Source organism: Varanus komodoensis, unplaced genomic scaffold (assembly GCF_004798865.1).
Source record: "Varanus komodoensis strain SLA01 unplaced genomic scaffold, ASM479886v1 scaffold19, whole genome shotgun sequence".
Classification (NCBI taxonomy): Eukaryota; Metazoa; Chordata; class Lepidosauria; order Squamata; family Varanidae; genus Varanus; species Varanus komodoensis.
In genome coordinates this window covers 7607957-7631431 of record NW_025335550.1, presented here as the reverse complement: position 1 = coordinate 7631431, position 23475 = coordinate 7607957, and the positions used below count along the sequence as shown (strand labels likewise).

The 23475-nt window shown below is 42.9% G+C and overlaps 1 long non-coding RNA gene across 2 annotated transcripts; it reads left to right on the top strand.

The window, feature by feature from the left end:
* The first annotated feature begins 1532 nt into the window (after nucleotides 1-1532).
* LOC123022195 lies at nucleotides 1533-14410 on the top strand. Of its 2 annotated transcripts, XR_006414491.1 has the most exons (4): nucleotides 1533-1769; nucleotides 2319-2506; nucleotides 13608-13671; nucleotides 14142-14410. It is a non-coding gene; the product is annotated as an uncharacterized LOC123022195 (long non-coding RNA). The 2 variants fall into 2 exon arrangements; XR_006414490.1 differs by having other exon boundaries at nucleotides 13608-14410.
* The last annotated feature ends 9065 nt before the right edge of the window (nucleotides 14411-23475 follow it).

Here is a 23475-nt window from a genome sequence, read left to right as displayed (position 1 = left end):
ACTCCTGGTGGTTTCAAAATACAGACAACAAAACCCCCTTTCCCCGCTTATATTAGGCAAAAATTCAGGGGGAGAAACTTTGCTTGTGAAAGTGCCAGTACAGGTTACAAAAACAAATTCCTGGGCTCAGCACATGCTCAGAAGCATTCATCCTGCTGATCCATGTCTACTTTCCTGCTATTTCGCACCTGTCTTGACCTAGGGGAGCTCAGGGTTCCAACGAACAACAGAGAAAGTCCAAGAATCCTCACTTCTACCCACCCTGGTTTAAGGCACTCGCTCCTCCTGCATGGAATCCCTCACCATTTTAGCTCCCATTCCACAAATCTGCCTTCCCACCCCTGAAGGGTCTAGGATGCCCTCTGCAAAGGTTTGCAGCTGATGATGGTGACTGCAACAAAAGCAAACCCGAGCATCCTCCAGTCAGGCGAAGTCTGTGGTTCTTCAAATATGCAAGTTCCGATGACACCCCCCCGCCCCGTCTATTTGTAGTCAGCATTTGTCTCCAACCAACCTTCACTCTATGCAGTCTTCGTATTCAAGGTGAAAACACAGTCCCTTGGTTTATCTTAGAAACAACATCATATACGTAATTTCCCCCCTCCCTCTCGCCAAGCTTTTCATTTTCAAATAGATGGAGGCATCCTATTTAACAGTTTATCCGAGATGCCTAGGGCTGAGGTTGTGTTACAGTCAATAAAACTGGAAAGCTCCAATGCACCTTTTCCCCACCTTTTGTGTGTGAAGTGGCAGCCGTGAATTTAATAGAGGGGGAATGCTGTGATTACTTAATGGCTTCCCAGACAGCCATGGCTTGGAGAATTAAATTTCACATCTGCTTTCATGGTGTTAATCTCTCTACTCACATCCCGCCTGTTATGATGTGCACACAAGAGATAATGTTTAAACTGACTAAAGCAAAGTAAACCAGACAAGTCTGTTATTGGCTTTATAATTACATAATTAACTTTTTGTCTCTAATCGTTATGGAGGTAATGGTGCCGTTAAAATGGGCTTCTGGTGAGCAGAAACTAAATCAAAAATCAATAATCCATAGAACACCATTAGGGCCTGTAACAGCCCTTGTTGGATTCGCTCAAATTTTTGTACCGCAAATGAATTTCATTAGGGCACAGAATGTTATCGCCCAAGCTGACTTTCAAGTGATAGGGAGGGAACAGGACTGTCGTAATCAGCGGCTGGCAGGAAAAACGGACAAAATGTTACCATAAATTACCCCATGCTTGTAATGCAGTTATTGTAGAGTGATTGACCTCTTTGAAATTAATTCTATTTTCCACGAACCCTCCTTTATTTCTAATTTACATTATGATCATATATGTCTGAAAAATGATATCATAAAAAAGATTAATGTACTAATTACTTGTCTCCTTATCTTCCTCCCCTGATGCCTACCCCTTTGGACTGACTCCACTCGGCATGTAAGTACGTCACTTATTTCATCGTGACAGGGGTAATGTATTTGTAAACTGTGCTATAAATATTGGAATCTCATATGCCGTCAGCAAGCATATCTCATATTCAGACACAACACTTTTCTGAGCTGCGGCTCACATGTGTGCGTGTGCTTTCCAAATGAATTTGGAATTGACAAAAATTTCCAAAGCCAAATTACTAGTGTGTCTCTGTGAAATTAGGTTCTTGACCCCTGCTTCTGATGTATGCTTATTTTTCTCCACATTTTCTCCTTCAATTTTATGCATCGCTATTCACTGCTGGGACCACTGACGTGGCTTTCCCAAAAGGGGGTAAGTAATACTTTAATACACCTATGAAATGAGTCTGCCTTTTCCATGAATATTCTCAAAGCAAGCTGTCACCGAAGTCAATTGATATTCCTATGCTTCGTTGCGGAGACGACAGAACTTTTTATGACGGGATAGATCTTGGCAAACTTTATTTTTATCTCCCCTGACATGCCTCACTTCCATGATCCAAAGTTTAGCATATTTTCTATTATTTTTAAGGATGTCCCACAGGCAATTAAATCTTTTGTTTGTTTATTTTTTAAAATAAACCAGATTAAATCACAAAGCTTTAGAGGTCACTGGGGAAGTGGAGAGCTTTAGCTGAAACTTGTCAAAGGTTCGAGAGACTTGAAAGCAAAATGGCTTGGAAATAAGTAGCAAAAGAACAAATGTGGCTCAATTTCTCAGCTTTCACTGACTGGCTTACTAAGGGTAGCATAGCAATAATGGAATCATTCCTCTTTTGTATATGCAAATATCCACTGCACTGATTTATCTGAATTAAGTCTCATCAGGAATTTACAGGGAATTCATTTTCATTTGCTTCAGCTAGCTGCTGCTGATGGAGATTTAATAGGCATGAAGACATCAACATTTAGACAGTCCAATTCAATCTGCCTGCAACCAACTCTGAGAAGAACGAATATCACTACCTACAAACTTTATCAGCAATTTGCCTTCCTTTCTCCCTGCCAACTGTTTCACAGAACCTAACACAGAGAAGCACACAAGCACAGGTGAGTGTATATAGGGTAATGAAAGCTGACTTCCAGCACAGTCATCGTCCATTTAGACTCTATCAATTCAGTGCAAAATTTAAAGTTCATATTATACGATGAAAATCACACCTTCGGTTTTTTATATTAAAGATGCAAGTTGGTTTTCTGAACTGGAACAGACCTGACTTGTCTAAAAATGCAAAGTTTGATGTGAAAGCTTTACCTTGTCCTTAACCTATATATACATATATATTTGAGCTAAAACCAGAGTCATATTTGAGTATAAAGCTTCTTGTACCAGCTGCTCCTTAACCGTGCTTAAAAGCTGTCGTTCTGCTACACAAATGATCCAGGGCATCAATAAAGCCTGTCTCTTGCTTGAGTGAGGTCTGAACTTGAAAAAGCAATATCATTGGCCTATTAATTGGCACTCCAATTTGGGCCTTTTTTAATCCGAAAGAATGACAGTTGGATTGCATGTCCATAATAAGGTTTGCACATAAATGTTGAACATCCACAATAGCTGTTAAGTGGATAGAACTGCACACAGATTCCTGGGGAGGAGGAAGAGGATCGGGACTGTTCATATATAGCATCCCATTTACCAAATAACTACATACCCTTGAATGTTAAATGGTTCTATTTGTACATGGCTCTTTTTTATATACGGCTATGCCCAGTTTGGGAAATCACTGTATTAGGAAATTACTAAATATAACAGCAGTTGCAATGCAGTGGATATAGCCTGGGACATAAACCAGCAAGTCTCCATGAAGTAGAGATGGATGGATCTGTCAGTTCAATTTTCTCTCCATCTCCCCTTTCACTGGTCTTTAGTTAGTAGTTACTTTCGTTACTGGTCTTCTTCCCTTTCCTCATTAGTGTGAGATGATGACATAGATGATGAATTTTAAAGTTTTGCCCGCGAAGCTCCTAAGACACATGTTTTTGCAGGAGACTTTGCCCAATGTACAGTTTTGTAAACAACTTCCCCTAATAGAATGCATTGCATGTAATTTCCCCAAATACATGCCTTTTTGAGCACACCCACAAAAATGGGGAACTTCACAGCAAGGTTTGGAGAAGAGCAGATTTCAATGGCCACCTGAATTCCAGTTCTTGGATAGGTACAAAACTGTAAAATTAAGCAGGGTCCCCTGAAAATGCAAACTGAGATAAATTATTTCCCCAACTGTGCAATTAAGCTCTCTCTTGGTCTCTCATTCACTCTCTGTATGTGTGCATTTGTCCTTGCGATAGACAACAAGAGTGTTTATTTTACAAATACAATGCAAATCAACACAATTCAAAAAGGGAAAGAGAAAAATGGGGGGGGGGATGCCAGTGAGAAGATCGAACAGGTAACCAGTTTAGCAAAAAAAAGTGTGCTGATAAAACATTATCTTAACCCGGCATCTAAAACCAACTGTTAGAGCAAAGAATTCCACACAATAGTTGTTCATTCTCAATATGAAACCAAATTATATTTTGCATCAAGGGATCCTTTGCTTCTCCCTGCTTTCTAGTTTGATTACTCTAAATCTACTGATGTCTTAGTTAATGTTTATCTTTTATTTTCCAGCATTTATAACTGTGTTTGTACTTGGTTATTTCTGTTCACCTGATTTGTAAGAAAGGTCAGATTGTTTTGTCAAAATTACTTTGGTGTATCGCAACAGATCGGTTTCCATGGTTTAGTTAGCAGCATGTGTATGCATGTTTCTAGTGTCCTAGAGACATAGGCCAAGAGCCAAAGAATTAAAGCTTTTAATAAAAAATAATAAAAAAAAATAAATTTATCCACATGCTAGGGGTTTGTTTCAGCGAGGCAGAAACTTTTACCCCACAAGCTGGTTTTGAATGCACATTCACGGTCATTACTGACATTAAGATCAGAGATGATTCACCATACAAGCACTCTCTCTCTTTTATTAGATTTAAATACTACTTTACATCCAATAAATGGCCAAGGCATGAACAATAAAAACAGAAGAAATTAGAATATCAACAATACAGAATTAAAACCCTTAAAATCGCTTGAAGGAAACCAAGTGGGAAGCCTCTTTGGGTTCATGGAACTAGTTTCAGACTGCTTTGTATCCTGTCCTTAATCTCCTATTCTAGCAGATAGAGCAGGGATGGGAAACTTGAAGCTCTACAGATAAGGTTGCACTGCAATTCCCATCTCCCCTGACCACTGATTATACTGTCTGGAGCTGATGGGACTGCAAAGTCCAGCAACCCTTAGAGGGTCATGAGCCAAAGCTTGTTTTAGAGGGTTCCAGACCTGTTTTAGACGTGGCATATACCTGATTTATAAAAAATAAAAACTCTGAGCAAAGATGCCCAGAAAGTTTTTCTGAAGTTACAGCTTAAAAACAAATACCTTAAACTTCCACTCATGTATTCTAGACTGTTTCTCTGTTTTTATCACTCCGAGTTTCAAATGGTGGATGCTGTGTACGGAATCCACCTGTGTTTTGACATGGAACATCCCTGGAACTTCTTCCCAAATTGTTTTCCTCTTTCATTCAACAGAAAGATCCTGTCCATAGGAATTATTTTTCAGTATATTCCTTTATTCCTACATACAAACATGTCTGACTTTACCATTTAAAATACACGACGTAGGTTGTAGAAGCACATACTACACAATAATGAAAAAGAAAAAAAGATCTACAGAAAAAAAAACAATGCAAGGAAGCCATTGCATTTTAAAGAGTAGTCAAATCAAAAGAAGAATTTAGCATGGTGAAAGCATGGTGAAATAAAGTACAATCTAGGATAAAGAGCTCTGTGCATAAGGTATGCCACATTCCGGGTGCCACCACCAAAAAAGCCCTTTCTCAGATATTCACTGATTGCTCTCAAAGTGAAGGAACTGGGTGTATTCCGGGGAGGTGGGAGGTGCTGGGGCTTCAACCCTTTGCTTCCTGTTCTGCTCCAATGGCACCTCACACCCTTGCACAGATCTGTCCTTTGCGGAGCAGAAAAGGTCTAGTATACAAAGGGAACCTTTCTTTTCTCCCAAGCAAATGGAGGGCAGGGATCCAGAGCAGCACTGCCCTGGGGGCCAAAGCACTAGGAGTCCCCCTCTGCTGCGGACTTTGGAAACCCAGGAGTTCCATGGTGCAGTGCAAGGGAGGCCAGATATGGCCCCAGGGGCTGAAGTTCAGTGCCCCCTGCCCAGTTTCCTGAACCTGACCCTCAGGCCTCATTTCCCCGTTTTGTGCCCTCGTGGGGGCACCTTGCTAAAACGTTCTTAGTGTCTAAGCCAACTGCGTAGTTCTGCCTTGAGCACACAGACGTCCCTAACCATTGTTATTCCTAGTAGTAGCAATATCAGCGTTACATTGCATTTGCTACCCACCTGCCTTCCTCTTGCAAGGAGCCCACGTGGCTTACAAGCTTCCCCTCCTCTCCATGTTATTCTCACTACAACAACCCTGTGAGGGAGGTTAGGCCGGGAGTCAGCAACTGGCCCCAATAACCCAGTGGGTGTCGTGTGGACTCAAAGTGGGGTCTCCCAACTCTCAGTCCCACATTCTTGACCACTGCACCATACTGCTGCTCCAATGTGGCTGAATCCATCTCTTCCGCATTATCTAGCCACCGTCTATCTTTATTTTTGCCCTTTTAAGCAGAAGCACCTTATCCCCATTGATAAAACAGCACACAGTGCCTGCAGCTTCTAGGGCGATTAAAACCAACCAATGCTGCCCCCTCTAAGTTGAGTTGTTTGATACGGCTATGTGGATTCAAATGAGCGGATGGCTAGTTTTAATTAACAGCCTCTTTTCCATGAGTCAAATTTCCCTTTCATATACCTCCAAGCAGAGCATATTTGTACAGAACACATTTTTATTTCCATGAATGGAGACACCTTATGGCCACTGTTTTTCCTTCTCCCAACACTACGGAAGACTGAAACTCCAATTAGACACCGATATGTGAAGATTTATCACCACAGCGAGGAGAAGGCAAATACTGGTACAGCTCTCAGTGCAAATGTTCAGCCTCTCTCATTTTCCCAGCATGCACGGAAAAATTGCACAATGTTTTCTTTGCAATTAGAAAAAGGGTTATTTTTGCATTGGTACTTGTGGCTTCCCATTTAGCTTAACATCAGAATGGTTGAGAGCGGTTCATCCGCACAAGCCTAGCAATGGGCTCAGAATTGTGTTCTAGGCTTGCTGACACGGTGTGCTTTATTTCATAATAGGCAGTGGTTGTTCAACCTGATCTTGTGGCCACTGTCAGCTTTTTCATAATTTTCCTATTCTAATTTTGAAGCTGTGGATGCAGAAAATGCTTTACATTTTCTGCTACTCAGCACTGGGAAAATTGAAAAGGGAGTGTGGAGGGGAGAAGAAGAGAAAAAACAAAAGAAAAATAGTGATGAGGTTTCAGAAAAGCATAATTTTACTCTGCTGTAATGAGAATTTTATTTGGTGTCAATGGTTGGTTTTTTATGGTGCCTGTATTCTGCTCCTGATCTGCCAATTGACAGTTTTACAACAAAGGATGAAAAGAAAAAGTTGTGATCTCTCCATTCAAAAGGGCCTCAAACTTTACTTCCCCACCCAGAATGTAACCTCCATCCTTTTCTGCCATCAAATAATCAAGTCATCATTTTCTAATTACCTCTTCCTCCAAGAATGCAATTTGGGTGGGTGGGTTGCTCGGGGGAGGGCTAGAAGAAGTGAACCCCCCTCCCAATATGTAAATGGCAGTGGATTTCCTAGACGGTATCCTTTCAATTAAATTCCAGCAGTGCTATCAGATTCCAACAGCTCTTTTGCCACACTGAGATAATTTCTGGAGGCAAGACACCTGGCTAAGCTAGAGCGGTGATTAATTTTATGAGTTTAGGGTGCAGTCATCACTCACAAAGAGGCTTAGGGTTTGGATGATGGATGATGGGTAAAGTGCAGCCTGATAGAACATGGCCCATGAATCTGTTCTACATCATCAGTTCCTTTGATCACTGGCAGAAGTTCAGAGATACTTCTTCGCATCTGTCCAAAATAAACAATGCTACCAAATATACCCCCGTCTCCCCTTCCCACCCTCACGATCTCCCTTTTCTGTGTAAGACACACTTGAAGGAGGAAGGAAACAAATAGGAGAGCTTCTTTTAACTGCACAAAATGCCTGTGTGTGAAAAGAAAATAATGATTTTGACATGGGCTTATGTGTACTTTCTGTTGAGAAAATATGCCGGCACCTTGTCCACACATGCATTCCATTGTCTGCCGCAGCTCAGTTACATGCCCTACGCAGAATGGTTTTGCAGCGGCTGTTGCTCCCTCTTCACTGATCCTTCATGACTTGTCCTCTGATACTTAGCCCTCAAACTCGCACCCTGGTTGACTGTCCCAAATGGGCATCAAGAAAAGGGAAGGGGGTGCAATCTGGGAGCAAAGGGGAGTTGTGGTGTGGATTGTTGCTGCTGTTCGTCGCAAGTCCTGCCTGGTATTTGGGGGGTACACTGCTCCTGAACATGGGGGCTCCATTTGACTATAATGGCTAAGACCGTACAAAGAGTATGGCTGGATCACAGGAAAGATCTGTGTGTCCCCACATCAACAGGGACCCCAGATGTCTCCAGAAAGCCCTCATGTTTTGCTTAGTCACAAAGTCCTGCCTGGCCCATCGTGACCCCATGGACAACATTCCTCCAGGCCTTCCTGTCCTCCACCATCTCCCAGAGTCCACCCAAGCCCACACCCACTGCCCCAGTGGCTCCATTCAGTCCCCTTCTCCTTTTGCCGTCAATCATCCCCAGCATCCACAGAGTGGATAGAAGAGAATTTAATTCCCTTGGAAGTAAGGTCGCCATCCAAGGTGTCTGCCCACGAACCACCATGCTTGGCGATTGCAGGCATCCCGTAAATTGTGGAAGACACGCAGACGTGGCAATTGCCTTCCTACTCCTCCAACCTCTCCCAAAAATAATTAGATGGCCAATTAGATGGCCCACTAAGCGCTTCACATCGCGGACTGCCCTTCGCACGGCCCTTCTCACACCCAGCTCTCTGTCCCCTCCACTCACTCCTGAAATGGATCTTGGCAAGATGACACAGAGAGAGAGCAGCTTCAAGAAAATTGGACACAGTCGGGGGGAAACTTTAGAACCCTTTGACACATGATGGAGCAGACATGTATACATTACAGAGCAGACGCCACTTCAAAGAAGTAGGTTCCACATTTGAAGAACCCTCTTTGGTATGGAACTTCTTTTGGTCATTGTGGCCATCCTATGTCACTGGGGACTGAGAATCAAGGACCAGGAATTTCTGTCAGGGCAAGTAGATCAGACCGAAGGTCCATCCAGTCCATCGCTCCATACACACAGGGATCAACCAGCTGCCCACAGGATCCCTCAGGAGGATGGGTGCAAGACATCCTCCTCCTCTTGCCCTAGCTCCTCAGCAACTGATGTGTGCAGGCATGCTGCCTCTGGCAAACGAGGTGGCCCCTGGCCAGCAAGGCGAATCACCACAGATAGCCACCCCCTCCTCCACGAACCTGCCCAAGCCTGCTTTGAAGCCATCCAGATGGGGGGCCATCACCACTTGCCATGGTAGCCAATTCTACAGTTTAACTATACACTGTGTAAAGAAGAACTTTCTTTAATCTGTCCCAAACCCCCCACCAATCAGCTTCATGGATGACCTCATGTTTGATTGTTATGGAAGACATAGAAAAAGTGTATAGTCAAGGCTATGGTTTTCCCAGTTGCAATGTATGGCTGTGAAAGCTGGACCATAAGGAAGGCTGAGCGCCAAAGAATTGAGGCCTTTGGATTGTGGTGCTGGTGGAGACTCCTGCGAGTCCCTTGGACCACAAGGCGATCAAACCGGTCAGTCCTAGAGGAGATCAACCCTGACTGCTCTTTAGAAGGCCAGATCCTGAAGATGAAACTCAAATACTTTGGCCACCTAGTGAGAAGGAAGGACTCCCTGGAGAAGAGCCTAATGCTGAGAACAATAGATGGCAAAAGAAGAAGGGGACGGCAGAGGATGAGGTGGCTGGTTGGAGTCAGTGAAGCAGTCGCGTGAGCTTAGGTGGACTCCGGGGGATGGTGGAGGACAGGAGGGCCTGGAGGAATGTTGTCCATGGGGTCGTGATGGGTCGGACATGACTTCGCGACTAGCAACAACAACAACAACATTCCTCTCTACTTTCTCTATTTTCAAGTGTTCCTGGTTGTGTGGACCATCTAAGGAATCACCCCCAGTATCCCTTTCAAACCAATACACAGGAGTTGCATGGAGCTGGGTGCCTCATAAGTTCCCACAGTTGTTGTTCTAGGGTGCAGAACATCAGCATTGCATGACAAATCCAGAATTCCAGGAGAAGCATTAAGTTAAATACTCTGGTAGTTTTGGTCCCAACCCTTTTCCCTTCAGCCTTGCCTTCCATTGGAATGCAACCACTACAAACTTTTCCAAGACAGAGTTCAGCCCTCAGGCTGAAAAGGATTCCACACCCCTGCTGTAACCAGTAGCACATAGTTTTATGTCTCTGCTGAAGTTCTTCCTTTCTGTTCGTAATTGTAGTTTAGTGCTTTTCAAGTCTGCCTTGATTTGTTAGCTGCCTCACTGAAGGGCATAGACATTCCAACACCGGTAACTCTAAAAGTTGGAACTGTGTAAACAGAGACTTAGACATGGCCTTGGAAGCCAACACTCTTGCCAAATGCAGGATGCAAGTACAACATTTCTGATGGTTGACCACCCAAGCTTCATCTTAAACACCTCCTATGAAGAAGTGCCTTCATTTTCCAAGAGAGTTGGAAGCACTACTGATGAGCAATTGTGATCATTAGGAACAGCCTTGTCATTTTTAACCAAAAACTGCTTCCCTGATATTTTGACTGATTCGTCCTAGCCCTGCCCCCTTGAGCAAAAGAAAACAAATGTGCATACTCACCTTCCTCCTCCTCCTCCTCCTCTTTCCTCCTCCTCCTCTGCTTCACCTGCAGCATGAATACAGTTTGGAGGCACAGTCGCTCTGTGGAAGCAAACAAGGTATAAGAGAAAGATTTACCCCAGCTTTTCAGGATCACAACCACTGGAAATTACTGGGAGGCAAAAATTACAACATCTGGGGATCACTAGAGTTCATAGTTTGCTTCCTGGGATAGAAACCAGTACCAATTCCACAGAATGAAACACCAATCCATTTTTGCTATCGTAAGAATGCTTTTATTTGGCTGTATACTTATTCCTGGGCTACTAAGATGCTCTCCAGCATTCCCTTCTCTGTCACTAATGCCAGTGGGAGAAGCTATTTCCGTCCAAGTGAGTACAGCTGAGAGACAGCACCCTGTTTTCATACTGCTGATCTCAAGCCAAAAGAAGAACCCTTCCCCAAGTCTCATGACCAGACCTTTCTTTTGTACCTCAATTAGCAAAGTACAATTTGGATAATTGGAAGCAAGTGTTTTGTCATATTATCACAAGATTTTTCCTCTACTGTTCTTAACCCAATACTGTCCCCTGCAGGGTAGAAAAGAATCAGATCTCCAGGATCAGAGAAGTAAGAGTGTATATGAGGGAGGGAGAGGGTGGGGGGAATCCGTCTATTTTCTATTTCGGGTCTATATCATTTCCCTATGCATTAATCCATATGATCACTTCATCCCTGATTTAAACACATGTTCTTTGGTACATATTTAAGTATGCACTTCAGACATTTCCTTAAATAGCATGCTTAAGAAATACTCATAACAAGTACATTTTTAATGGCATTGTGTTGCAGTTTTTGAGCAAATGATCACATCAAAGTATTCAAGAACTGTAAAACCAAATAACTATTTTTCTCAGCCCATACGACTGCAGAAGCCCAGTTCATATAGGAGTTCACTGGATTAAATTGTTGAAGATTCCTTCACACACACGCACACAGAAATATAAAAAGAAGAAATGGCTATCACAAATCGCTAAATCAAAGTCAGCTTTCCTCTTTGTTTTATTTCCCCATATCCATTGTCAAATGAATGTCAAAAGACTTACATAATATCAGATTACACTCTCAAATGCATGTCACTTAGTAATAATGAGGACATGTGAAGCATGAGTTGGGGTGGGAACTATCTGACTGGTATCTTGTTTATCGAATGCAGGCAAGCCTGTGTTTTTATTTCTTTTATTTTTAGTTCAGCATTGCCCGTGTTTGTTTTGCATTCATTGCTGACACGGCATCACGTTCACCCATTCTTTGAAGTGTCTCATCAAATACAGAAAGGGAAGTCACTTCTATCTTTAATGGACTTCCTCGTAGGTTTATCTCCTTTAATATGAGCAACAGCTGTTGCTTCGTGGTAGCAGAACTGCTGAAAGAGAGCAAACAGCTCTGCTCCAAATGCCAAGTGATTCCAGGGCCGGATTAATCTTCAACCTAAGTGTGCTGCAGACCCACAACCAAGTCCATGGCTCTAATAAAGCGAGTTTGGGGTGGCTTCTGGTGGGGAAATTCATCTGGAAGTTTCGCTGGACCTGGTCTGATCTGCATGGCTTGGGCTTATTCAAGAGTTTGCTGATCTCGACTTGGAGAATGAGGCTTTCTTGACCACATATTCTGCATTTTGAGGGAATATAACAAGCTAGCTTGCTTCCTTCCTTCCTCAGAAACAGTCCTTATTTGGAGGAAATTGTTCCCAATAATCACTTCCCCAGCTACTGCAGTTATTAAAATATTGTGCGTGTTAGGGCTAAACCAGAGGTGAGTTTCCGTAAATGTCATTGGGATTGCAGGAGTGTGGAAGCTGTCAGGTAATGGGGTCTGAACCTTGGACCTTTTCCATGCAAAGCATCTCATCTGCTGCCGATCTACAGCCTTTCCACTTTGGAAATATGTGGTAGTGCTCATACAATGCAATGCAGTGCAATACCATATCTATCTACTCCAAAACCTGCTGGAATTCAGTGGAGCTTGCTCTCCCAGTAAATACAAGACTGCAGCCTGACAGTACGTTCTAAGCATGTGTACTCAGAAGTAACCTCAAACAAACTTTAAAGGGTTTGCAGACAGCTAATTGTGTTTATCAGGGGAACAAAAGTACAAGCAGAAGTCCTGTCTGGAAGCCTCCCAGGCAGAACCAAGAAAAAGACCAAGAAGCTCTAGAAGAATGTTCTATGTCTTCAAGTCTCATTCTTCAAGTATCCCCGGAGTAGATGAAGAAACAGTGTTCAAAATTTCCTTCTTGCTTCTTAGGAGCAGACCATCTGGGGCTAGGACCATAGAACCTATTTCTGAAGACTGTCTCCCCTTTCTTGGTCCCCACCCTACAAAATAAAAAAAGTTGTATGTAACAGAGTGTGTCAAAATCCGGAGAACGTGAAGTTTCTGGGAGGAGCAATGCTTTTATCTGATCAAAGCAAATGCTGGGCCTTTGAAAATCTTTTGGGCAGGAAGTGGATGTGAGTGACTGATAGATGCATGAAAGAGAGATGGTGCTGTATGTGCATGTTTGGTTGTTGCAGCTAATTTCCCTTTCTATGCCGTCCCAGAGCTGGAGCTTTCCGGATGATGTACGGGTGTTGCAGTAATGTGCATCCATGCACAGAGATGTGCAGATTCTGCCCCCCAACCTCCAAGTGGCCCACTAGGCAGAAAGGACCTTGCATCACATGGGATGGGTATCTACAGCCAGCCCCTGCATTGCTGCATGCCGGGCAGGTCCTTCTAGTCAGAGGATTTGGCATCAAGGAAAACGTAACTTCAGGCTTGCGACCTGCATTTTGCCCAGCTTTAAGTCACAACAATCCACACTGTACAGCTCCCCCTGTGATTATTTTAATTGCACTTACAACTTTTCCTAATATCTTTCTTCCAAAGGCGAGAACAAGCCGTGACACTATGGAAGATGCACTCACTGAACCCCAAAGAAAATTCAAAAGAAGTGGGGGGAAAGGCCAGCTTATAAATAGCACATGGGCAGTGCTATTGGCACTGAGATGTACTAAATGTGTAAAGAGAGACACACTGGTGTGCGAGAGATTACTGGAGAGGGACATAACAGTATGAGAGCACATTTGTTGTGAGAAGATGCTATGTCACCATGAACTTCCCAAAATAGTTTGCTAGCTTCCTTGCTTGCTTGTTTTAGGAGGTCCTTGGGATGCAAAGCCGGGAAGAAAGGCTATCGCCCGAGTTCCTGAGAGCAAGACCCAGTGAGTATTCATAAAGTTAGGCTAGAGATAGACTAATACCCTGAAAGGGCTTCTTCTCCTATTTTAGACATAATCTGAGCATAACGCAACCTGATCCCCAAATGAATTGAAGATAATTCAACAGGGAATAGCATTTGTCATACAGATACTTTGCATAGAAGAATGACCATCTTCCTAACCTTAGTAAAAACCTTCATCTCAAGAGCTACCTTCCTTTCTGAGACCCCGGTTGCTGACAACCTTAAATTGCATATTGCTTAAGAAGAAAGAGAGCTGATTTAAATAACATTTGCCATATAATTATTGCAAACGTATTCAGTTAAGCTAATATAAAATCAACTCCCTTCTAGTCATTGGGGATTGGCCCATTGCATTCATTTGGAAGGCAAAATTTATATAAAAGATGCTAGCTGCCTGAGGGTGTGTTAATTGCTTAAAGAAATTTTGTGTTTTGTTTTTTTATAATAAAGAAATATTCCAGGGGAAAAAAGAAACGAGAAGCACAAAAGAGAGATCCATAAATATGAGGGGAAGACGTGGCAGTGTGCAAAGCTGTAATCAGAGTTTTCAACCTGTCAAGAGAGAAAGGAACGAGTAGAAATAGTCATTAAGTGGCAGTGTTGGGAGACTTACAAAAAAATACTTCACACATTGATCTTCCATGGATGCTTTCCATACGCCATCTATTAGAATCTTTTGACCTTTTCCTAACACTATTAAAAGATAAAATGTTAATCTACTGAAGAAATGATGCCTGACCTTTGGAAAAAGAAACACACCACGTTAACAGTCTGCCATCATTAACAGACTTGATGTTCAAGAGCCGAGCATTATATGTATCATAGCAATATAATTGTTTAGAATAATGTAAGTGTTCAAGCGAGAAGGTCTATACTACACATAACATAAATTAGAATGAGAACGGGGTGAACTTTCTGCAGCTGATCAAGTTAACCTGTCAAAACAGGGCACACGCTCCAGCTAATCAGCCATAACCTCTGAATCTCTTCCTTTTCCTATTATGCTGAAATATATACTTCCAGGATGCATTGTTTTTAAGAAAAGAAAGGAAAAAAGACTTTTATACCTTCAAGCAAATGAACAACAGCCACTCAGGCCAGTCCAATCATTCTTTGTGTTTGTAGAAATTCTGTTGCATGCAGTGTGTTTGACACATGTCCTGGTTTTGCTGGTGGTTCCTGAATTAGAATATCAAGATGGGAGCAGCTGCCCGGAGTAAGCCAGGAGTTTAGCCTGGGAAGCAGGGAACAGCTCAGGGTTAACGTCAGGAGTCAGAAAGGCAAAACTTTAAATCTGTATCTAGTAGTTATCTTCCTTTTTTTTTCTTTTGTACTCTCAAGTAGATACAGAAGGTCCTCAAAAGCTCCCCTACTCTGCTTGATGGATCCCATTCCAAATCTGGTCCTGCACCTATTTGAGAGTAGATTTTTTTATTTTTAAATGCAGCTGGTAGATAATACTTTGAAAGATAAGGTGTGTTTTGATCAAACAAGAAGGGACTGAACTAGATCAGTCTCTTCTCTCTGGGCTAAAACAGATCTTATTTATTAAGGATGAGGGGCATTATCCAATTAGCGGAACTGCATTACTGAAATGTGGAAGGTTCGGCTTTGCCTAGAAACCGCTTGTGCTAATTCATGTTTAGTGCAGGAGGAGCCATGCCTCAGTGGTTGCACGTAGAAGGTCTTGGGATGAAAACATAGCTTCTCTAGAGAGGACTAGGAGGAGAAAACCTTGCCTGACACCCTGGAGGACCACTGAGACAAGGAGAGAGCCAGCTCTCTAGGTTCTACCAGGGGCCTCTTCAAAGGCCCTGCTCTCTCTTTCTTAGGTGCTCCCTCTCTCAACTAGATTTGAGATTTACATCAAACGGAAGACATGGACATAGGGGTGTCTTAAAACATGGCAGTGGGAATGGACAGCTCTTCAAAGTGAAGTTACATCGAGGGGCCGGACAAATGCCTACCATGCCAAGCACTAGAGCTGGGAACAAAGCCAGGAGTCCTCATTGTTCCCTATGTGCACACTTGGCAGGCGGCGAGCTGATCATCTACTGTTCCTTCAACTCTCCACCCCGCTTGTCTGGGCCAGAGCAAGAAGCAAGTTACAATTCTGGACAGGGAAAGCAAATCAGTGGATTCCTTGTCCCATTGCAAGCAACCCACACCTTGACAGGCTCGATTACTGTCAAAGCTGATTACTTAATGAAGTCTGATTGTTTTTCCCCAATGTGTTCCAAAGGAGCACACATTGGACAGGGGTAAGCAGTGCGAAGATGCATACAGTTGGAAAGTGGGTGTACTCACAGGGGTGCTGGGAGAAGCCCACAATCTGACACGGACTCAAGTCAGATTTTGCTTTGAGGAGCAAACCAGAGAACCTCCAGTCCTCGAGCTTTACTGGTTTAAACATCGCTACAAGATATACTCTCCGTTTTATCCAGCACAGAAATTGGAACGTACTAAGTGTCAATTTTTAAGGGTGCACAATTTGTCTGTAGCAACAGCAGCAGTAGGAGTGAAATCCAAAGCTGGAACAAGAAGGGATCCACACCAAGGACTTGTGCTAGCAACATGTCCTTGCAAACCAAATATGTTTTCCCTTTTGTGTTCTTAATAACACCTTTGCAGATGTGAGCTGGGCACATGTTTGTACAACTCAATAATCACAACTTTACTTGAGTGCCTAAGCCATTGTTAAGTCCACCTTATCATGCATTTTTATGTAGGATGGAAGGAGGTGGCATATAGTAATTACTCCTATGTCTCTGTAGTGTAATCGCCAAGTAAAACACCAAATCTATAATTAACGCCTAATTGGAATTACTAAACAAAACTCACCTAATTACCATATAAAGAGCAATTGCAGGGACTATTAGATTAGCACCCATTAGCTCATTTTGAGGGTAGCGGTAATGTGTCTGGAATGATTACCCAACTGAGGTTTGCTGTAAGTACTTCAGTGGTTGCCTGTGTTCAGAAAGTATCCCGATTTTGGGATTTGCTGGGTGCCCAAGAAAAAGCCATGCGTCTCTGTCATACTGTGTTCAGGGATGAACTCAGTTCTCACATAGCCTCTGTTCAAGTCTCTTCCTTCCACTGCTGCTGTACTTCTTCTGGTTCTTCTAAATCCCAGGATTATGTTTCCCATCAGGCTTGTATTCTTGCATTCTGACTGGGCAAGATTCATTGTTCAAAACTGAACCCCCAGTTCTACTGGAACTATTTCCATTTGATGGATTCCAGGTAGACAGTTGGTTTGGAGAGCTTCTACAATTGAACAACACCAGATTCTGTGGGCCAGCGGTGCAGTCTGATTGAGTGGGAGGCTGTCCCATATCTTCATGGCATTCCACCATTTCATCTTCATCTTTCCTTCATCCTTCCCTTTTTATTTTTAAGAGATGGCAGTGACTTACTATAAACAGCTTGGTGGGAAATTTTTGGTTTCCAATGGGGAAAGAAAATGCATTATCTAATAATAACTTCCCATACACTTCTGGGTTTGTATGGAAGTTGCTTGGACACACACCTCTGAAGGCTTCTGAACCAAGGCTTTGTGTACAGCAATGCAGACATTTGGTTTCTTCTCTATACAGTTTTGCAGGGAGATTGATCAAGAAGAGTTGATAAGAGAATCTTCATGCATTAACTAAACTTGCTTAGAATCTTCCCTTCAACTGGGAACCTTCCAATTATTAGAGTCCTTATCACATGCTGAATGTACCACTAAATATGTGAGGGTACCTCTTTCCAGACATATCCAATCAAGATGCAAGGAATGAACGGCACTGCCTTAATTCTGTTGTACTATTATGTGAACATTTCTTTGGTAAAAAAGGTAAAGGTAAAGGTTTCCCCTTGACGTTACGTCCAGTCATGCCTGACTCTGGGGGGTGGTGCTCATCTCCGTTTCCTGGCCGAGGGAGCCAGCGTTTGTCCGCAGACAGTCTCCGTGGTCATGTGGCCAGCATGACTAAATACCAAAGTGCATGGAATGCTGTTACCTGCCCACCGAAGTGGTACCTTTTTATCTACTTGCATTTGCGTGCTTTCGAACTGCAAGGTTGGCAGGAGCTGGGACGGAGCAACGGGAACTCACCCCATTGTGCAGATTCGAACTGGCGACCTTTTGATCAACCAGCGCAGCAGTTTAAACCACTGCACCACCTGCAGTCCCTTTTCTTTGGTAAGCACCAATAAATTCTCTCCTTTACTGTAGCAGTTTAAGAACAAGTTAACTCTGTTTGGGGGACCCGACCAAGACCTAAATAGATCTTGCTATGAAGGAATATATGCCAGCAACGCAATACCAGAGGAAGTCTTTCCTCCTTTGTTTCAAAGTCAAAAAAAAAGGATTCTCACCACAAATGTAAGTACGTTTTTTTAAGGCAAAGAAGAAACCAAAGGAAAAAAAGGGATGCTGAGGTTTTTATCAAAGTGACAAATTACATTGTAGACAGAGTTCAAAACGCTGGCTTTGGCTGCATAGGCAAGAACCAAGTGAAAAGCAGAGTTAATGCTTGAACAGAACCCAAGTCATACATTAAGAACATTAGGATAGGAGTTCCTCATGAACATGCAGGGTAGGTGTGGGGGTGGGAGCCATTGGAACAGTAGCAGTTAATGATTTTTCCTAAGTCCCCAAAGAGCAAGTCGGCATGGAACTGCTTGCTGTATTTCCCATGCACAAGAGAAAGGTCTCGGCAGAATCAAGGGAATGTGGAAACTTGCAGAAATGAAAGCAAGAAATCCTTAGTGAGGAAGTCTAGAAGCACCTGTTGGGTTTCTCATGCACATCTGCATATAGGATGTAGTTTGAAACTGCATATAATTCCTGCTTTCTAATGGCATTTTGGCTCAAAAATATCATTTGAAATCACCCCTTTAGATTCATTCTGTCTGTGTGCACCTCCTCTTCTGCTTGGAGGTAATGTAAATATAGACATTTTTAGATACTGCATGGCTTCAGCAAATGCATAAATGGTTAAGGTATTGTTAGCAAGCCTGAAAAGGAAACAGGAGCGCGGTGAGCAGAAACCAAGCCAAATTATTTTCTCATGTTTGCCTCGATGTTTCCCCTGTGCTCATCCACTTTTCCTCTCTGAAAGTAAAAACTCTGTAGTAGGAAACGTCAACACAAAACCAAGTCCTGTAAAGGCGGAAATGTAACTCCTTTTGGCTTTTCCTCACATGGGAATTCAGAAGCTGCGAAAGAGAAGCGAACAAGCTTAGGCAAGAAATTGTGCAGAGTGTCTTCATCAGACCGATTTTTCCATACCACAGCTTCCAAGATACCATTGGATCGTAGCTCCCAACATTTCTGGCCATGGTCAGGGGTGATGGGAAGTATAGTCCAATAGATCTGGGGGTCCACACTTGGAAAAGTCTGGGTTAGAGGGCTGGAATAAGGCTACAGACAGTCAGATGCGAAAGAGTGCAATTTAGACATTATTGTAACCTCGTTCTCTCCATGTGCCCAAGTGCTTCTTATTAAAATCCCCATGTAAGTGCCACCTTCATATCCTTTGGGGTTGGTGTGATGCTTCAAAAGGTGTGTGAATGTTCCTGAGAACTGGATCACTGGATCACTGGATCACTACGCATATTTGTCCCCGTGTTGTGTGTCATGGCATCCACTTTTTCTGTTGCACAGATCTGGTAAGGTAATAGCATGAAATAAAGATTATTATTATTATTATTATTAGAACATTTCCCCCCTTGCCGAAGCCTCGGGGCGGTTTACAACACAATAAAATACAATACAATATACAAATAACAATATAAAATTAAAATTAATAATATAAAATAAATAAAAATATAAACGATATAAAAGAAGTTATAAAAGAAAAGTTATAAAAGAAAAGAAAAGAAGTCACCCTGGCCAGATAAGATGTGTTTCCAGGTGGTGAGTTTGGCCAGTGGCAGCTCAAGGGACTGCGTACACCATCCCATCAAAAAAGAAGACAATTTCCCCCTCATCATTATGTTTTGATCTGCTTTAAATTTGGTTTTCCATTTTGTATTGTAAAATTTGATGGTGTTTTAATACGGTGTAGTTTATATTGCATTTTAATGTGCTGTTGTGAACAGCCCAGCTAGCTTCAGTGGTTGGGTGGGGCCGAAATTTAATAAATGAATAGTTGAATGAATGAATGAATGAATGAATGAATGAAATTCCAGTGCGGAAAACTGACATGCAAAATTTGCCATTCCATTTGGATGGACGACTATAGAAGCTACCTGGCCACGCACGAAGCAGGGGATTGGACTCAACCTTATGGGTCCCTTTCAACTCTACTATTCCACGATTCTGGCCCAATCATCTTCCTGAAGGCAGGATCTCCTACAGAGGATATGGCGACAGTACTGAGGACAGATGATGGCTCAGGTTTTTCTTAAACACCTCCAACGAAGGAGAGGCCACCATTCCCCAAAGCAGTCTGTTCCACTTTTCAGATATTGTGATGGTTAGAACATTTCTCCAAATGTTGGCTAACACTTTGCTTCCCTGCATTGTCTGCTCCAATGTCTATCTGGCAGGCCTTCAAATATTTGCTCTCCTCTCCTCTCCTCTGCATACCTCAATCAAAATTTATCTTTTAAAAAAATGATTGTTGTTCACAATATAGGATTTTTCTGGGCCAAAAAACCCCTCAGCCTGTATTGTTTGGACTAAAACAATTGACAATCTACAAATCATAAAAGTGAGGTCTTTTCCTCACCCCACCCACCTAAGTCAACCTCCTCCCTTGAGAAAAAAATGTCTCAATAGAAGGATGAATACTTGGGGGAAGGTCTCCCTGCTAAGCCTCATTCACTCCACCCAAAGGAAATGTTTTGGGCATAAAATGGGTGGAAGCCAGAGGGTGTTCACACCAAAATACCCTGCCTGCCTTTTTAGTTTAGAAGATGGCAATTGTTATTTTATGGTGCTTCCCCACCCACCCACCCACCCAGCCCTCACTCCTTTTGTACACTTTGCTTCTGAGTTGCTGCTAATTCTGCACTGGCCTAAGATTGCAGCACCAAAACCTTACTACTGCTTGCAGGCAAAGGTAAAAACAAAGAAAAAGCCAACTTCATGCATTACCTGCTGAGACATTAAACAGCTTTGCTTTGATAGCTGACAGAGTGGTAAATAACCTCAAAGTCCAACTAATTAAAATGAGACACACACAAAAATGGAAGCAGCGGCCATTGCTTTTCAATGCTTCAATAGCAAGGCTAATCAACATCTTAATTAACAGTCATATAAAATGAAAGTGCCCATTTGAGAGGCTTTAAAGGAGAGACAATGTATTTATTCAGCGGCTCACAAGGCATTCACAGCCGATATTAAGAGCAAACATTCGACTCTGAGCACTGACCCTTTTGGGGCTATTGTCCCCCACCACCCCATCAAAAGAGAAAGTCGAGTTTGCAGAAGAAGGGTCGTGTGGTTCCGCTCAGTGACAAGCTAGCCGCCTGGTGCAAGGTGAGGAAGGATGCTTTGAATCTTGGAGACTTCAGCATGGAGTTTGGCAGCTGGTGAGAGACTAATCCCAGCTCCCTTGTGGGAAATGTAGATGGGGAAAAGTCCCCAACAGAGGCCTGCCAGGCTTTGCTCGAGGGCCCCCAGCAAGGGAACCAAATGAGTCAGAGAATCAAAATGCTGGTGCAGAGCACCCTGTCCCATCTTGCAGCTGCAGTACTGGCTTCCCATTAGGGAGGTCCCGTGAAGGAGCTGTCCTCGGCTGGCCTTCCTTGAGTCTACTTTTGCACCACGGCTGTCCGAGCTGCTATTCCTCATTCCCCACCCCAATTCCTTATAGGAATGCAAGAAAAACTAAGCTGGATCAGGTAAAAGGTCCATTTAGTCCAGTGCTCCGAGCATTCGATGGCAAGGCAGCTGCCTGCAGGATCCCTCAGGTGGGGGTGGGTGCAAGACCTCCACCTGCCCAGCACCTCAGCAAGGATAGTAGCCCCTGGTAGCCTCCTCCCTCATGAATCACATGGAGATGTATTTATTTATTTATTTATTTATTTATTTATTTATTTAAAACATTTTTATGCCGCCCCCATCGCAACAAAGCCTTGGGGCGGCTCACAACAAGAACAAAATATACAAATATAACAAATTATACGATAAATATATTAAAACCCAGTGCATCTCGGCTTAAAAGATTTAAAATCCTATAAATACCAATAAATTAACAATTAAAATAAGTTTTAAATAAAAAGGTCTTAGCCTGGCACCGAAAAACAAATAACGAGATGGATAGAGACCTGTTCTCCCCTGCAGAAGAAGGCAGCATGTGCTCCAATGGAGCAAAGCTCAGGGAGCCAAGGTTCCGTTTGGATGCCAGGAAGCACTTCCTGACAGTCGGGACCCCCAGGGTGTGGAACAGGCTTCCACGAGAGGTCATTGAGGCCCCATCAGTGCGGGTGTTCAAGGAGAGGCTGGATGTCCACATGGTGGGCATGTTGTGAGCGGAGCCAGCTGGTGCCGGAGGTCAGACTAGATGGCCCGGGAGGTCCCTTCTGACTTGCTCTGTTTCTATGTTCCTATGTTCCTATGGTGTACGCAGGCATGCCACTTCTGGTGAAGGAGGTGGTCCACGGCCAGCAAGGATAGTAGCCCCTGGTAGCCCCCTCCCTCATGAATCTGGCCAATCCCTTCTTAAAGACATCCTGACTGGTGGCCATCACCACTTGCCATGGCAGCAATTTCCATAGTTTAGCTATCCTCTTCTGCTCTGCTTTCGTTTAGGCTTTTCAGCATCCCCACTGTCTGGGCAAGAGTGACCGTCTGTGAATGAGCACATTGCCAGGGTCAAGCAGAAGAGCAATTCTAGGGGCCTGTTGGAATGAGCACCAGTATTTCAGAATTTACCACTGCAGGTGTGTTGTTTGGCCCAACTTTTATTTAGCTTGATATTGCAAAAGTTGCATTCTAGCTTCAACAGGGACATTGATGTGTCCGGAGACTCAGGGCTAAGGCACTTAGGGGGCAAGTTAGACGCCTAAGGCTGAATAACAAGTCTAATGAACTGCAAACCAGTTCATAAGCCTTAGATGTAGGAAGCCCAGATGATACTTAGATAGTGTTACAGCAATATCAGGAAACAAATTCTCCCCATAAATGCAATGTAATTACAATCTTTTCTAGGCTAAGGATGGCACCCTAGAGATTACGATAAGTAACTTATAATAGAAATTTTATTAGTGGCAGTAATTTTTTATGATAATTAGCATAATTCTGCAGCCAATAAAATCCAAAGATATATTATTATATCGTTTGGAGTGGGAAAGTATGGTGAAAAAAGAAATAAGAAGTGGTGTGGAGGGAAAATTATTTTATCGTCGTCATACCATTCTCCATTTTACAGCTTTAAAGGAAATAGTTGAAGTGTATTTCGTGGATAGGAAAAACAGGCAATCTTCCACCTAAATAGAAATAATAAGGAGTGTTCCTGGTGAATCTCACATTTCACCTTTTTGTTAAAAATAGTGGAAGGTGGGGTGCTACGAAAAACCCTTTTTCTCTACATAAAGAACTCAGTTTTTATATAATGCACACATGAATCTTAGACAATGGCTCTTCCAGCACAAATTCTGGTTCCACTTTGCTCAGATGCCACATCCTCTCTTTAATAAGCATTTAGCTACATTGGCCAATTGCTGGATGTGTGACACATCCAATGTTCCTTTAATCAAGCGTTGTTGATGCCTAATATTTGCCTCCTTGGGGAAAGGGTTATGATACCAATGCATACTTTGTGAGCTTCCTGGCAGTAGTGGC